General features: G+C 42.6%; 1 protein-coding gene across 11 annotated transcripts in view; it reads left to right on the forward strand.

Annotated features, from left to right (window-relative positions):
* LOC131484750 (interleukin-36 gamma-like) overlaps positions 1-18316 on the forward strand; it is a 174764-nt gene that overhangs the window by 143044 nt on the left and 13404 nt on the right. Inside the window, exon 2 of one of the 11 annotated variants that reach the window (XM_058683337.1) lies at positions 6628-6773. The exons of the other annotated variants lie outside the window; for them this stretch is intronic. The gene's annotated coding sequence lies outside the window, so the exon portion shown is untranslated. The remainder of the gene's footprint in view (positions 1-6627; positions 6774-18316) is intronic. 11 annotated transcript variants of the gene reach the window in all.

Raw genomic sequence — 18316 nt, forward strand, 5'->3', positions numbered from 1 at the left:
CCCCCAAATTTGTACCTGCCTCCTGAGTTCCTATCCTGATTGCCTGCCTGGCAGCCTAACCCCACTTTAGCATCTGGACTTTGCCTTGCTTTGGACCTAAACCCTGATGAGTCATGAGGGACCTGTGCCTGCCTTCAGGTTTCCCAGAAGCAGCTTCTCCAGGTTCTTTGTTATTGGTTCCTCCCACCTGTTCACACCCACTGCCCCATCCTCCCCCACGGGGGACTCAAAGACAGTACCTTGCCATACCCCTTGGACCCTGGACCCCACTGGACCTCTCTCAATGCACCTGCAGCTGGACCAACTTTCCTAGAATTCATCCATCATCTACACGATCACTTATTACAGAGCTTGCATTGTCCAGGCTGGCCTCCTGGAGGAGATAACCAGTAGAGCCTGGCTATATCTCGAAAAACAGAAGCACCTGGGTGAGGTTGGGCATGTTTAGGAAGGCAGCAAACCCACAGGCACTGAGATCATCACTTCCCAGAAATTTATTTCACCTAGAACTTTGTAATTAACCACACTCTACTTTTTATAGCCCAAATGACATACACTTTACAAAAATGCTGATTCAAAGGGGTGCTGATTCAAAGGGGTATCACTCAATGACCAAAAAGAATGAAATCTTGCCATTGGCAACAATATGTATGGAACTAGAGTGTATTATGCCAAGTGAAATAAGTCAGAGAAAGACAAATACTGTGTGCTTTCACTCATATGTGGAATTTAAGAAACAAAATAGATGAACATAAGGGAAGGAAAGGAAAAAATAAGATAAAAACAGAGAGGGAGGCAAGCCACCAGTGACTCTTAAATACAGAGAACAAACTGAGGGTTGCTGGAGGGGCATTGAGTGGGGAGATGGACCTAATGGGTGATGGGCATTGAGGAGGGCATTTGTTGGGATGAGCACTGGGTGTCATATGTAAGTCATGAATCACTGGGTTTTATTCCTGAAATCAATGCTATGCTGTATGATAACTCATTTGATTTTAAATAAATACATTTAAAAAAATAAAGGGACAAATGACACTGAAAGTAAAGCCCACATGCTTGCTGGGTGAAGACAGCATGTTATGGGGGGGGGGGGGGAAGCTATGTTATTATTTGCTATTGTCTATAGAGATAAATGTTGACACAAAATGAACAAACCTTTTAGAATCTCTAAAGAAAGAGAGTTTTATTTGAGCCTAAGTTAGGGCAGTTGCCTGGGAAACACCCTCTTCGCAGGGAAAAACGTGCTCCAGAGAATAAACCGTTTTTACAGGGCTATATTCTTTTTTACAGCTTGCAAAAGCCCAAAAGGTAACAGGTTAACATATAGGCAGGAATCACAGGTTTTAATGTCAAGGAATGCAGGGAGATAGAGATCTTAAGGACAAGGTGGTTTCCCTTAGGCTGTGCATTTACAAGGCAGGTGTACAATGTGTATTTGATGGGCCATAAATCAGGCTTTGGGTTGGAACAAAGTTTATGTACAGTCATGCTGACTTAGAAATCTAAAATGGCTTCCCTTCTATATCAGGACTTTAGAGAAGGTCTCATCATGAAGACTACTCAAAGAACACACAGCAGCTATTTATTCAGAGTTTGCTGTAGCAAAGGAGTCAAGCCTCCATCACTTGCATTTGGCAATGATTCAAAGGCAGACAGAGGAGTGGGTAAGCTTTATGGTAAAAAAGGTGCCTATTGACTGGCGTTGTTGGTCTGGGATGCTGGAGCTGGGGCATCCTAGGTGCTTGGTTTGAAGAGCATAGTTGGCTTTCTCTGATTGGTCCTGAAATGGAAGTGAGGACAAAAATAGAAAAGCTGGCAGCCATTGAACACTTCTGACTCTGGGCCCATTGCTATAGAAGTTGAGGGTTTGAGTTCTGTTGTCCCAGATATTTGTGTATTCAGTCTCCTCCTGTATTGAGATTCACATCGGTGTTTTCAAATTTGAATTGAGTGTTTTTTTTTCTTTCCCTAGATCTTTCCTCACTCCCACAGGTTGTCTGTGTGTATGTTGGAAGTATAGACAAAGTATCTGGGATGCACAGCTGACTCCAAAGTGAAACAGGAGCCAAACTGTTCCTTAAGGAAGGTGAAGGGATCCTCATTGTTCAGTGAGTTCAGTTCTTTGATGTTCTCTTTCTGAAATACAAAGGAGAATTTATTTGGTAGCCAGGCTACTTTGTGAAGGAAAAAAGGAAAGATCAGGCAATCTTTGCTAAAGTTTGGGTTTTCAGCCTTAGCAGTCAGGCTTCCCACCTCTCTGAATTGGGAGGACAGGGGACATTTCTTTCCCACATCTCTTACCTTCCTTTGCAATGAGAGATGCTTTGGCTCTTTGACTCTATCACAGGAAGGACAGGGCTCTCCTTTAGAGACAATGAAAAAAAAAAGTGATCTTTCTTGGTACGAACTTCTCTGAGTGTGAAGTTGATATATAAAAGGTCTGTGGAAAAAGTCAGAAAACTGGGTCAGCCATAGTCGTAGAAAAATGATCTTTTTTTTTTTTTCTCTTGACATTTCTGGTACAACACCCTCTTTCCTTTAGCACCGTCATCAAATTCTTACACCTGAGTTGGCCCAGGAGCCAAGAACATTCCGATTCTTGGAATTTCCTTCTCCCCCTGGCTCCTTCTTCCTTCCAACCCTTCCACGTAAGCTTCTTTTAGATCCAGAACCCCTTTGGGGCCATCCACTCTTGCCCACCACTAGCTGGTCTTCGAGGCTGTTCCCCAGGCGGCAGTCCTTTGCCCATCCCAGAGAAGAGAGTGGCTGAGGGCTACATGGGGAGAGTGGCTTTATACAGGCCAGGTGGGAAGTGAGAGAGAACGAGAACCATTTCTGCTGAATAAAGCAAGGTGGAGAGTCACCTGGGATTGTGGTGCTTTTGTCTGGAACTGCTTTGAGCACCCTGCCTTCTAGAACCAGAACTTACTGGTTCGGGTCTCGAATAGTATGCATATCTAAGGTTATGGATTTGATTTTTATTCCTGAAAAATAGTACCAGAGATTGTGAGTAGTGAACATACCTCAGTTCACCAGCCTTGAATCCCCACTTTGCCCATTGGGCTCAGGCAATATGTATTTCTCTCATTAGTTTTTCATTCCAACTCATTGACCCATTCGTAAGGGAACATTGGTAACTAACCACACCACTCTGGGGTCAGACTCCGTTGGGGCCAAATTTCTGTTCAGTTGTTTGCAATCTGAACAAGTTACTAAACTTCTCCAATTTCATTTTGCCCACCAGTAAAATGGGGATCATAAAAGTTATCTTACACAGGATTGATATGAGGAATGAGAAGGGATTCAATGAAAGTTCATTATTAGTAGTAGTAATGTTAGTATTGATAACCGTCTCTTCTGCACCCTTTCACTGGTGGGCCCATGACATCAGCAATGCCCAGGTGGCATGGATCTCTGCTGTGTTGGGCACCAGCTGGACCGATGGTGAGGACAGTGAAAGGGTGGTGATGATGGGGTGAGGCAGGAAGCACCCAGGAGCAGCAGCTTTGTGTCAGGAAGGGTATGGAGATGGCAGGAGTCTTGAGGAAAATTCAGAGGGGTTGTGCCCACCTCTGTGGAGCCTGTCTGAGTGAGAAGGACGAACTGCAGCAGTGACCAAGGATCTGCCTGACTATAGGGGGTTTAGGGATTCAGTTGGTCAGCCAGCCTATGGGAAATGGGGGTGAGGGACAGTTCTAGACAAGGAACTTGTCCCTGTGCCACCTCTGATAGGGAAGATGACCAAACATCAGTGGTTGAATTCAGGTTTTGCACGGGAGAGGGTATGAGCCCACATATAGGACTGATGATTGAGTCTACTTCAAGCAACACATATAAAATGTGATTGATGTGGTAGGATTATCTTGTGGATTAGCATTTATACTATATAATTATATATAAACATAAACAAACATAGCCTTGTTTCTGACTCCATAAACATGACACCTTTAGCATGGATCTATGGTTTGTACCCTCTTCGTGTCACCTACTGACTTTAGGTCACCTGAGGAGCTTTAAAATTACAGATCTGGGTCCCATCCCCAGTGACTGCCTCAACTGGTTTGGCAGGTGCCCAGGCATTGGTATCTTTTGAAAGCTCCCAAATGATTTTAACGTATGGCCAGGATGAAGAGTCATTGTGCTATAGGGTTGGGCTCCTAATTGGAAACAGTTTGCACCATCAGGCAATACAGTTTCTGATAGCAGTTAAGCTCCCCTCCTAGATTTTCTGATACAAGATGAGTCATGTTTACAAGTCTGTATCAGCAGAAGAACTACTTTCCTGACCTTGTTTTTTTCTTTGACTATTCTGACTCCAGAGTCCTTTGGAAATCCCACTGGGAGATGATTTAGACCAGGGATGTGTAACTTGTTCTGTAAAGGGCCAGACAGTAAATCTTTCCTGTTTCACAGGCCATATGGCCCCTGTCATGACTACTCAGCTGTGCCTCTGTAGCACAAATGCAGCCATACACAATGTGAAAATGCGTGGGCAGGCCATAGTTTCCCTGATTTAGATGATGAGGTCCGACATCAAGCTGATGCCTTAACTGGATGAGACTTTGGGAGCCCTCGGGTGGGTATATGTGTATTTTGCATAAGTGAGGAAGAGAAATAAGGCAGATATGACAGATTAAAAATAAATGCAAATTCCTTGACATTTCTCTCACTGAAAGATGGCATTTATGTGCACTCTTCTTGAGTCAGTGCAGGTTCTGTGATTGATCAATAGAATATGACAGAAATGAAGGATTGCCAGTTTCTGAGTCCAGGCCTTCAAAGACCAGCAACTTCCACAGTTCTTCCACTCTTCTGGAGGTCAGGATACTTGATCTAGATCTTGGAACCCAGCTGCCATTCTTACTATTGCCTCATCAAGAGCAATAAAATGGGAGTGGATTGATGTGAAATAATGAAAGTAACAATTAGTCCATAGCTCCTTGGTAGAGCAGATTAAATATATTGCAAATTATTTGACATTCTTCTCCATGAGAGGGATGGTCAGTGTTTCCTCCCCTTGACTCTGGGTGGGCTCTGTGATTGCTTAACCAATACTTACTAGAATGAAGTAGAATTTTGCCATTCCTGGCCACTCCCAGGTCTTAAGGATGGGCAACTTTTTTTTTAATTGAGATATAATTGATACATAATACCGTGTAAATGTACAATGTGTTTGATACATTTATATTTTATAGTATAATTACTGCAGTATTTAGCTAACACTCCTTTATCATATAATCATAATTTCTTTTTTTTATATTGGGAGCAGTTAGGGTCTGGTCTGTTAGCAACTTTCAAGTTTATAATATAGTATTGTTGATTATCATCACTATGTTGTGCATTAGATTTCTAGAACTTGATTATCTATGAGTTGCAAATTTGTCCCCTTAAATAACATCTCCCCAGTTTCCCCACTGGTAACCATTCTACTCTTTGTTTTTGCAAGTTCAGGTTTTTGGTTTTTCAGATTCTACATGCAAGAGATATCATATAGTATTTGTTCTGTCTGACTTATCTCACTTAGCATAATGCCCTCAGTGTCCATCCATGTTGTTGCAAATGACAAGTTTTCCATCTTTCTCATGGTTGAATACTATTCCATTGTATATGTATACCACATCTTCTTAATTCACTCATCCATTTACAGGCATTCAGGTTACTTCCATATCTCAGCTATTGTGAATAATGCTGCAATGAACATGGGTGTGTCTCTTCAAGATCCTGATTTCAGTTCCTTCAGGTACATACCCAGGAGTGGGATTTGGTTTTTACTTTTTTTGAGGAACCACCATACTGTTTTCCATAATGGCTATGCCATTTTACACTCCCAACAATAGTGTAAAAGTGTTCCCTTTTCTCCACATTCACACTAACTTGTTATCTCCTGTCTTTTTGATAAAAGAGGACTGGTAGCTTTTACGTCATGTCTCCTAAAATATGTATTCTTGCACACCAGTGGGAAATTGTAAGACCTCAGAGAGATTTAGGGCATGCCTGAAAGGTCCTTTAAGAACCAGAAGCCTCACAGGTAACACAAGGTAGAGAAAACTGTCTTGAAAAGAAATGTAGGTGTGTTTTTCCCCTAATGGAATTGATTCTAAATTGAGAATGCAAAACATTTTTAAAAGAATTAAAGTAGATTGGACTGAAAGGGACAGAGAAGTAAAAAATAAAGAGGGGCCTTAACATATAAAATGTTATATAAATGTTATATCTATATATCTATATCTATATACTAAATATATAATATAATATATAAATATAATAAATAATATATAAATTATATATAATATAATAATATATACAGATATAATAAAAATAATGGCCCCAAAGATTACATCCTAATCCCAGAATTTGTGAATATGTTACCTTATGTGGCAAAAAGGGTCTGCAGGTGTGATTAGGTTAAGGGTGGCTCAGTGGGTTAAATGTCTGACTCTTGGCTCAGGTCATGATCTTACAGTTTGTGAGTTCAAGCCCTGTGTCGGGCTCTGCACTGACAGTGCGGAGCCTGTTTGGGATTCTGTCTCTCCCTCTCTCTGCCCTTCCCCAACTTGCTTTCTCTCTCAAAATAAATAAACTTAAAAAAAAAAAAAAAGACTCAACTAGCCATTGCTGTCTTTGAAGGTGGAAGGGAGACATGGAACACAGGTGACTCCTAGAAGCTGGAAAAGGCAAGGCAACGATTCTCCCCTAGAGCCTCCAGAGAGAGCATGCCAACATCTTGATTTTGGCCCAGTGGGACCTGTTTTCCACCTCTGACCTCCAGAACTGTAAGATCATGTTTGAGTTGTTTAAGTTATGAAGTTTGTGGTGCCTCTTTTACAGCAGTGATAGGAAACTAACACAGACCTCCAGCTGTCAGTGGGCAGGAAGGAAACAGGCTGAGAAAACTGCTCTGCTGCAAACATGGGCTGTTCCATATGGAAAAGGAAAGATGACTCAGAGGGTAGAACTGATAGTCTAGGGCTAGAACCTGCTCCTGGGGCCCAGGGGGGGTCCCTAGTCAAGGAATTGGTGATATGTTCCCAGCTGGACTTCCAAACTGCTATGAACCAGGGAATGCTATGTATGTCTAGACGGTCTCCGTTTAACAGGAAGATCTCATGTGGCCACTCTATGCCTATTCACCATTGCATGTTGGGTCAGTGTGGACAGATAACTTGTCTCTTTAGTTCACAGGTCTTCAGATTGGGAGAAACCTCCCAGTAAGTCATGTCTGCACCTGGACCTGTTTTTGAACGACAGAGAGAGAGACAGAGTGTGAGTGGGGGGAGGGGCAGAGAGAGAGGGAGAAACAGAATCCGAAGCAGGCTCCAGGCTCTGGAGCTGTCAGCACAGAGCCTGACTTGGGGCTCGAACGCACGAACCACGAGGTCATGACCTGAGCTGAAGTCGGATGCTTAACCGACTGAGCTACCTAGGCACCCCAGTCTGAAATGATAAATTGAAGTTAATATTCTATTAGTAGTTATTATTTGAGAATGGAAGCTTTCCATTTTGCTCCATTGGTCTCAAACAGTAACAGTTTTCACACAGGCTGTGTGAGGGATTTGCCTTTAACTGTTAACTGCATCATTTTGTGACTAGCTCCAGCTGTAACCAAGCTCACAAAAGCATTGTTTCTTATTTTGCATTTGTAGACACTTTGGGAATCTCCATTCACTTGCAAGGTGTCCCCATAGTTTGTTTCCTGCTCTTGGTGGTATCTCTTTCATGCAAACTAAGGAAGATAATTATTTGGAGCATGAATCCAAATATGAGATCATTGTTATTGTGTCTCCTATAAAACAAGGTACCGGGCCCAAACCGGAGTTGTTCATTCTAAGCCCCAGGTCACCAAACTGAGGCTCAATTACAGTCTCAACTCTTCCTGAAATGGAGGGGTAAATCTGAAACCAGGGGTAAAAAAAACCCAGTCAGTCGGGAGTCACCTGATCAGCAGTGGCTAGCTAATCCGCCTGAGACTCCTACGGTTCCCTATGGGAAAGTAACCTTGCAGCAATCAATAACCAACCTGATTTTCTGCCAACTTTGATTTCCCTGTTTCCACTCCCTTCTGCCTATGAAAGTCTTTCATTTTGCACAGCTCCTCAGAGCTCCTTTCTATCTGCGGGATTGGATGCTGTTTGATTCGAAGTAATTTCTGCTCAAATAAATTCTCAGTTTATCTTTTAACATGTTGTAGATTTGATGGCAGTTTTATCCCTACAAATCCCTACAGACATTTTTATCTGAATGACTTGTGAATCCAATACCTTTCTAGTTTTCATTAAAATTTCACACACCCTTTTCCTGAGAAAATAAGTAACTCATGAAAATCAGGTGTTTCATTTTAAGGAGGCTGTAGGCCTTTATGACCTTACACAGTCAAATTGTCATAATATTTTGTTGCCCTACATCTTAAAAAAGTGTATTTATTGATTTGGCGGGGGGGGGGGGGGTGGAGAGAGAGAGGGAGAGAGAGAGAGAAAACACAAGCAGGGGAAGGGCAGAGAGAGAGAATCCCAAGCAGGCTCCACACTGTCAGTGCAGAGCCCAGTGCAGGGCTTGAACCCATGAACTGTGAGATCATTACCTGAGCCGACATCACGAGTCTTAAGCTTGACCAACTGAGCCACCCAGGTGCCTCTGTTACCTACATTTTAAAGAGTGTCATGTATTCGGTAACTAAAAATCTGAATATTTTGCCAAAAAAGTCTTCAGTTATATAAAAGCAAATTATTTAAAACACTAATTTGCTGAAGGTATAAACAACAAAGGTCCACTTTGATTAACTAAATTTAATGTTGTTAAATTATTTTTTATTTTTTGAAAATTCATTTCATTGTGAAATTCCATCAGTCAGAATTTGGTAAATTAGCAATGCAAGTGGACAATAAATTTACATGTATGTATGAACTGGGTTGCAAGGTAAAATGTATTTCCAAATGGACTGCAGTAAAAAAGAAGTTTGAAAGCAGGATTCTAAGCTTTCTGCAAAGGTCTTGCCTTCAGGCGCCACGCTGAATTCAGAGCTCCAGCAGCCCCCCTCCCGGGATGTGGTCTCCAGAGTCTTGGCCATTCAATGGCATTCAATGTCAGGGTGCCCTCTGCTGGTCCCAGGAGGCACAGCTGACCACTCAACCAGAGCCTAGCTCCAAGTCTTTGAAAGCTGAAAACGGTGGATTCCTTGGCAGCCAGGCCCTCTCTGTGGCAGCATCCAGGGACAGAGGATGTCACTTGAAGGGGTTTGTGATGAACCAAACACTTGCATTCATAAAGTTATGGTGAGCGAGGTGGTGAACTGAGCTCATAACAGGTCTTAGGGTCTCACGATGGGAGCTTGGACTTGCTGGGTGGATAGTGAAGAAGGTTTTCCTAGGAGGAGTTGTGTGATCGGGTCTGAGTTTTAGAGAGATTTCTTTTTTTTATTTTAACATTTTATTTATTTATTTTTTAATGTTTATTTATTTTTGAGAGAGAGAGAGAGAGAGAGAGGGAGACAGAGATTCCAAAGAAGGCTCCGTGCTGATACCGGAGAGCCCCATGTGGGGCTTGAACCCAGGAACCATGAGATCATGACCTGAGTCGAAGTCAGACGCTTAACCAACTGAGCCCCCCAGGCCCCCCAGAGAGATTTCTTGACAAAGTGAGGTGGACAGCCTGGAGTGGGAGTGCCTGGAGGTAGGTAGGCAGTTATGGGCTGAGCCAGGAACCCAGGGGGGTGTGTCCTGTGTCTTCACAGGAGGCTGTTCTGTCTGTGAGACTGATCTCGTGGGCTGCTTCAGTGGTCTCTTGTCCTCTGTCTCCTGCGTAGGCTGAGGCAATGGGAAATCAGACGGAGGAGGAGAGTTTAGTTAGAGTACATCCCTCCCTGACGTTTGCTTTCCCTTCTGCTTTCCCTCCCTGCTTTCCATTCTGATAGAGAAGCCACAGCTTCACCTCTGGGTATACCAGTCACTGGCAGGTCCCCCTGCCCCTTCTCCTTGGGGCATGGGGATAGGGGATTCCAGCTGTTGGCAGCTCCCCCCTCCTGTGATTCACCATCTCCTGTTGCTTTCTCTAAACCTGCCTGCACTTTTGTAAATACTCCCTTGCTTATGTTCTCCCCAGTGTACAACTTCTGAGTGTACTTCTATCCCTTGCCAGGTCCTGAGCCATGCCAGACAGTTTGAACTTTATTGTTCAGGCAGTGGGGAATCATTGAAGGTTTTAGAGAGGACAGTAGCAAGAGCAGAGGTGTACTGGGGAGAATCTGAAGTGAGCAGGACCGCCCAATCGGCGAGGGTTTGACGCAAGTAAACTGAGCCCCCGAGCCCGACGTGGTTGGGTCAGGGAACAGGAGAGGGAAGCTGAGGCATTAGGTGATTATGCCAGTTGCACATATTATTTGGTAATTAACTTCAAAAACCTGTACATTTAAAGTTGGGGTTTTTAGGGTTGAAAAAATGAGTATGTCAAAAGTGTTACAATAAGATGTTGTGCTTTGCCTTGGCTCTCAGCCCCTGCCCCTTCCACGCAGGCTGGACCAAGTGGCTGCCCCTTCACTGATGTGGTACCTCAGTCTTTCTGGCACCCAAGCTGCATCTTTCAACTAGAGTCCAACCAAAACATACTGAATGGTGAGCCACAAATATGGCCACACATGGAATTAAAAATTTTCTAGCAGCCATGTTAACAAAAGTAAAAAGACATAGGTGAAACTCAAAATATGCAAAGATATCTTAACATTCAATAATGTGAGTGGAAACAACCCAATTAAAAACAGGCCAAAAATCTGAACAGACACCTCACAAAGAAGACATACAGGTGGCAAATAGGTATATGAAAAGATATTCCACCATCATATGTCATTAGGGGATTGCGTATTAAAACAACAGAGATTATTCCGCACCTATGGAAATGGCCAGGATCTGGAACACTGACAACACCAAATGCTGGTGGGGATGTGGAACAGCAGGAATCATTGCTGGTGGGAGTACACAATGGTACTGCCTCTTTGGAAGACAGTCTGGCAGTTTGTTCTGTCTTGTTTTGTTTTTCTACAAAGCTAAATGCAGAGTCTGACCATATGATCCAGCAATTGCATTCCATACAAGATTTACACATGAATGTTTACAGTAGCCTTTAGGGTTTCAGAATATCATATCCCTCCCACCCCCCCCCCCCACCCCCTCCTGCCAATATCATCCAAGATGTTGTATTTATACCTTGTGAATATTTTAGAAATTCAATTGTTTAAGAAAATAAATGTTACCATTTTTTTAAGTTTATTTATTTATTTTGAGTGGGAGAGGGGCAGAGAGAGAGAGAGAGAGAGAGAGAGAGAGAGAGAGAGAATCCCAAGCAAGCTCTATGCTGGATCTCATGAACCGAGAGATCATGCCCTGAGCTGAAATCAAGAGTGGAATGCTTAACCGACTGAGCCACCCAGGCACCCCTGTTACCAAAATTTTAATTTATTAAGTATTTCACATTATTTGTTTTGAAACATCCCTAAACATAAAGGTAACCTAAAGTTTGAAGAATTAATTCTCTGGACCCAGAAGGCCTTTATGTATTTATATATAAATAGAGTAATACTTTACAGAGATTTGTTTTCTGAACAGCATAATAGATAATTTTAATTAAAACTGAAAAGTCTCATATTGACAAGACAAATGTTTGTTTTGTTTGGGGAAAAGCAAACAAGAAACTATGTTTAAATCGCCGATTAGGCCGTATGCTAGAGAACACCTTAGTTTGGATTTGCCCGACCTGATAATTTTCCTTTTCATTAGTCTAAGCACCTTATTTGCATGGAACAATTATCAAAGAATCAACAGTACCAAACCAACTACCCTACCAGTTTACCATAATACATGCATTTTACTCTTCTCTTTAACTTTTTACTAGAAATAATAATAGAAGAAGTTGAAAAAATGTGCAGGGAATTTACACATTTCATTCATCTAGCTTCCTCTAATGGCAGCAATTTAAATAACCATCATTGTCAGCCTGGCCAGGGTAGCTACCAGTGAGTTCTTCAAGAGACTAGAACGCCCCTCGCCAACACATTGGCTATTGGTCCCTCAGGTCATCCTTGGGGGCGGGTGTGATTAATGGGCAGCTAGCTAGGTTAAACACAATAGATGTGTTCCAACATCCCCAGCATGTCCCTGAGCCTCTGGTACAGCAGTGGCTCATCCTGAGCTTCATATGTATGTAGAACATCAGCACACTGGGGCAATGACTAATTCACCTTAGGGTTTCTAGAAATGAAATAGTTGGAGATCCTTCTGAGGTGCTGCTTCGCATATACGAGAAAAAATATCTAGGTGTGGCAGGCAGAAAACCTAACTTGAATTGCTTATAGTGAGGATTCATTCTTACCCACTTCCCAGATTTAAGGAAGATCACACACCTGAAGCCCTTTGAGGCAAAGGCTAGGTCCCTTTGAAGAAGAATTTTGCATGGTGTGTTGTAGACCGAATAGTTCCCATCCCACCCCCATTCATATGTTGAATCTCTAACTCTCAAAGTGACTATTTTTGGAGATAGGGCTTTTAAAGGAGTGATTAAGGTTAAATGAAGTCATTACTAGTGGGGCCCTAATCTAAGTATGACTGCTGTCCTTGTAAGAAAAGGAAGAGGCACCAGAGATGCGAATGCACAGAGGCAAGGCCATGAGGGGTCACAAGCCAGAAGGAAAGAAGCCCCAGGAGAAACCAAAGCTGCCCCAACCTTGATCTTGGACTTCCAGCCTCCGGAACTGTGAGAAACAAATTTTTGTTTTTGAGCCACCTACTGTGTGGTATTTTGTTATGACAGCCCAAGCAGACTCATACAAGGTGACAGGTAAACAAGTAGGACTCTTCCTTCCCCTAAGCCTTCCCCAGAGACACTTGTGGCCATTTATCAGAGGACTGTGCGCTGGGAAGACAGAAGGACTTTCCAGGGGTTTCAAATATTGGCTCCATACGGATGCTGATCCCCAGAGATGCAAAACGCTGCTGTGGTCCGTCAAGCCACATGGAAGATTATAAAGGCCAGGAGACAGATGGACTTTGGATCTATGTCTGTCTGAAGACCCAGCCTTAGATTAGTTTCTCAGGCTTAGAATTTATCTAATTTAAATCAATAAATGTAGTGATTGGCAGCAGGCCCATTTTGGGTTCCTTCTCATAGAGTGAAGGTTACTATGAAGAAAATGCAAAGGGGAAGCCTGAGGATTCTTTCTCACCCCTGCCAAGATAATAAACTAAAAACCCCAAAGCAATACTACACACCTGGTGGAATTATTAGAATCAGTGCCATCATCAAAGACTTGAAAGATGCAAGGGTATTAATTTCACATCCCCATTTAACTTGCCTTTTTGGCTGATACAAATACTGCACAGGTTGCAGAGAATGCCAGTAGATCATCATAAACTTAACCGGCTTGTAAAGCCAATTGAAGCTGCAGATCGGCACGTAATGTCCTTACTGGAGCAAATAAACACAGCCCCTGAGATCTAGTATACAGCTAGTGACCTGGAAAATGTTTTTTAAACCCCATAGCTAAGAGCAACGATGACCAGAAGCAGTTTGCCTTCACATGCGAGACTGTATTGCCTCACATCTATACCAACTCTCTAATTCCTTATGATAGTAAGACCTGGGGACCTGGTGCTGGTCCATTATATTGATGACATTAATTGTATCTGGTAAGCTAGAAATAGCAAACACACTAGATGCCTTAGAAAGATAAATGCATGCTAGTGAAATGCAGTCAGAGGTCTGCTATACTGATGAAATTTCCAGGGGTCCAGTAGTCTAAGACATCTCAGAATGTCCCCTAGAAAGTTATAGACAAATTGTTGGACCTTGTATTTCCCAGCGTGAAAACAAACAAACAGACAAAACCCCAAATGCTTAATGGGTCTCTTTGGATTTTAGGGTTAACATTCCTTGTCTGGGCATGTTGTTTCAGTCCACATACCAAGTAACTCAAAAAGCTGCTAGTTTTGATGGGTCCTAGAGCCAGAATAGATTATGCCGAAGGTCTAGGCTTGGATGCAAGTTTATTTGCCCCTTGGGCCTTAAGAATTAACAAAGCCCAGGGACGCCTGGGTGGCTCAGTTGGATACACATCCAACTCTTGATTTTGGCTCAGGTCATGATCTCATGGTTCATGGTTTGAGCCCCCCATTGGGCTCTGCACTGACAGTGTGGGACCTGCTTGGGGTTCTCCTCTCTCTATCCCTTTCCCTCTGTCCCTCCTGTGCATTCTCTCTCCATGCCCCCCCCCCCAAATAAGTAAAATAAGCCTAAAAAAAAAAAAAAAAAGAACAAACCCACTGGTTTTAGAAGTGTTTGTGGCAGATACAGGTGCTGCATGGAGCTCTTACAAGCCCCAGGCTCAAGGATGACAGGGAACATCCCTGGGGTTTTAGAGTAAGGCCAAGTCCTCTTCTGCTTTGCTGAAAATCAGCTCCTGAATTGCTGTTTGTTCATTACAGAGTCTGAATTCCTAACTGAGACATCCAACTTAACTGCCCACCATGAGCTTGGAATGACCTGATCGGCCAAACCATAAAATTGGACAGGCACAGGGATATTCTATTTAAAGAGCAATAGTACATAGGAGACCAGGCCCAAGCATATCTGAAAGGCAGAAGTAAACTTCATAAACTGGTAGCTCAGACTCCCACAGTATTTGCTCCTACAGCTTTTCCAACTATTTCTTAGTTCACAGCAGAATCTTATGGGGGAGATCTAAACATCAAGGAGAAAAAGTGTAGGCCTGATTGGATGTATGTATGGGTCTGTGTAGTATGCTGGCCCCAGCCGGAAATAGGGGGTTATTGTCATTTCACGATAGCCCCTTCAAGTTGCCCTGAAACATAATGATGAAGGGAAATCCTCCCACTGGGCAGAAATTGAGATGGCATATTTGGTTATTCATTTCATGTCGGAGGAGATCTGTGATACAGATCTACATCAATCTGTGGGCTAATGAGTTGGCTAGCTGGGCAGGGACTTGGAAAGAAAACGATTAGAAAACTGGCTGCAAGGTGTGAAGAGTGGCACGCAGATGAACTTCTCAGAATGGACATGGAATGTGAAGATATTTGTGTTCCAAATAAGGGCCTACCAAAGGGAATCTACTGGAGAGGATGCTGTCAATAAATGAGAGGTCAAGGTGTCCCAACCTGTGGATGTCAATCTTCCCCCAGGCACTTGCCTACTCAGTGGGTCCATGTAAAAAGTGACCATGGTGGCAGATATGGAGGTTATGCCTGGACTCAGCAGGTTGATTTCCTTTCAACAAGTTTGATTTGGTTATTGCCACTGCACAGTGCCCAAACCACCATCAGTATAGATCAACAGAAAACCCCTGGTATGGCGCCATTTCCTGGTGAAACCACCCAGTTCCCTATTGGCAGATTGTTTATATTGGATTCTTCCATTATGAAGTCAAAGCTTTCTTCTTGGATACCTATACATTTTGTGTATTGGTTTGTCTTCTCAACTCATAGTACTTTTGCCAGGAACGCCATTTGTAGACTTACTGAATGACTTTATCTATGTCCCATACAGCATCACTTCTGACTAGGAGTTACATTTTTCAGTAAAGGAATTATGGCAACAACTCACACTCAGGTAATAATAATTCATTAGCTTTACCATGTGCAACTCTCTTGGTAGAATAGTGGGATGGTCTTTTGAAGAGTCAAATGTGGTGCCAGCTAAAATACAACACTCTGAGAGTTCTGTCTTGCTGCAAGCAGTGTATTCCTTAAACCACTGGTTTGTAAATGTTGCTATCTTCCTCATGACGGAAATGCAGAGGTTCAAGAACCAAAGGGTGTAATGGGGGAGAGAGCTCTCTTACTGTTAAACCAAATGACATACTGTAGGAGCTTTTTCTTCTTCGTCTGGGACCTAAGCCTCCATGGAAAGGAGGTTCTAATGCCCAGGAATGAAAGAAATGCTTCCCTTAGTGAATATAGTCAGGATCTGAGGAATTGGAGGTTGGGATGCCTGATAGCCATCTGGCCCCTCATGTCAGTGAATAAACAGGTAGAAAGGAGGGATCTTACTGCTCAGGGTGATTGATGCTGACTATTCAGGGAAAACTAGGTTGTTGCTACTCAGCGGAGGTAAATAGGACTGTGTCTGGGACCCAAGGGATTCCCTAGAGCAGGTCTTATTACTTCTCTGCCCAGTAGTTTCAGACAATTGAAAACTGTAGCACCCAATAAAGAAAAGCACCAAGGACTTAGAGTCCACAGAAGCAAAGATGTGATTCCCACTCCAGGTGAAGAAGAAGAGCATCAGGCTGAGGTACCCGTAGAGACAAGGGTAACATGTGATAGTTAGTGGAAGAAGGCAGCCATGGTTATCAAACTAGAGACCTTGTGAGGAGCTTGTGTGAGCTATTCAGGGTATTCCTGATTCCTTCTCTCTGGGGTCAGCCCAGTCTATTTTTCTTGAGGAGGGTCATGGCTCCTATTACGTTGTCATTTCCACAGAGCTCTCTCTGTGGGTTCTGGTAAACTTTTCCTCCTCTTGTCCATTCAGGCCTATGGGTAGGAAGGGGTGTATCCTATCGTTACTAGCCCTGGGGTTGGGCGCTATGCCTTGGGATTTCCCTATACTCTGCCCATATCTTTATAAATAGCTCCTTTATTACATTTAACTCAAATTGCCAAATTCGGAATGTGTCATATGTTTCTTGTTAGGACCTGATTGGCATAGCATGCCTCCCAAGTTCGCCCAAGCGGACTTGAAAGACTTTGATGTGGGAGAGACGTTCTCTCTCTTGAAAAGATGTAAATGACTGAGCATACAGTTCTGATTCTCACAGAAAATTATCTTACAGACATGAGGGAACCTGGCCTTAGTAATGAACGTCAGTTCAGAGAGAACTAAATACACCCTGATCCTTGCTGACATTGTGGAATTATCGTATCAGCCATTCTGATCCTGTACTACTTCTAGACTGCCAATGACGGGATCTAGTAAATATTTTGATCACTTTGAACTGGATTTTTCCAGCTTTTGAAGCTGAAAGTAAATTTAGCTGATTGGTTCTTGTGAGTAGAATTGAGGAGTCAAGGGGTACACACATTTATTTTTTTCATAGCTCCTGCAAAATTGCCTTCCAAAAAGGCTCTGTTAATTCTCCCATTCATCCATACAGTGAGTGAATCTGTTTCTTCACCGCCATTGCCATCTTTAAAAAAAAAAGTTTATTTCTCCTGAAAGAGAGAGAAAGAGAGAGAGAGAGAGAGGAGAGACAGAGTGCACATATGTGTATAGGAAAGAGTCAGAGATAGAGACAGAGAGAGAGAGACAGAGAGAGAATTCCAAGCAGGCTCTGTGCCATCAGTCCAGAGCCTGATGCGAGGCTCGATCCCACCAACCATGAGATCATTACCCGAGCCAAAATCAACAATCAGACGCTTAACTCTGAGCCACCCTCGTGCCCCACCTACCACCTTTTTAATTTGTGCCTTCCTGTTGGGTGGAAATGGAATCTCATTGTTGCTTTGATTCTCATTTTGCTAATTACTAGTATGGTTAACTATAATTACGTTTATTTGTTGGATATTTATATTTTCTTCTCAGTGAAATGCTTTTTACATCTGTAGTTTATTTTCCAATAAAATTACTTACATTTTAAAATTGATTAGTAGGAACTATTTAAAAACTTTGAATATTAGGTATTAGCTTATTGGATGCGTTGCACATATTTTCTCCCACATACTTTTTCTTTTAACTTTCACCTATGTGTTTTGTCAAGTTTGTCCAAAATTCTAAAATTTTGGTGATGTTCAATTTACCATCTTTTGTTTCAAGACTGTTGAATTTTGTGTGATGTGGATCATTGGGCTAAAAGTTCTCTGTCACTTGGCTCTTTGTCCAGGAATTTCAAACTTTAGGCATTTAACCTAAACTTTTCCTTCAATGTTTTACCGCAAGCTGTCTGATGAGGCTTTAGGTGTTTGTTTCTTATTTTGTGGTTGCATGTGAATGTACAATTTGATCAATAGATGTTTTAAGTTCAGAGAAATATACCTTGATGTTGGTCCTTTAGAGTTGGGCTCTTTTGTCTTGATGCCTTTAATATTTCTATTTATTTCTATTTATTATTTGGTGAGGCGTGTGGAGGTAATTTTTGCTAATTCTTCTTTCATTTTCACACGAAGGAGAGGAAACTGTTGACCCACAACCTAAAGTCTGGGTTTTCACAGAGGACCCAGCTTCAGGAAGGTGTGATGATGGATCAGCCCACAGGGAAGTAAGTCTTAGAGACAATGGGCTTGGGCTGCTTAGAGGAGCAGAGGTTTGGGCAAGTTCAACTGTA

The sequence above is a fragment of the Neofelis nebulosa genome, chromosome 9 (assembly GCF_028018385.1).
Source record: "Neofelis nebulosa isolate mNeoNeb1 chromosome 9, mNeoNeb1.pri, whole genome shotgun sequence".
NCBI classification, from domain to species: domain Eukaryota; kingdom Metazoa; phylum Chordata; class Mammalia; order Carnivora; family Felidae; genus Neofelis; species Neofelis nebulosa.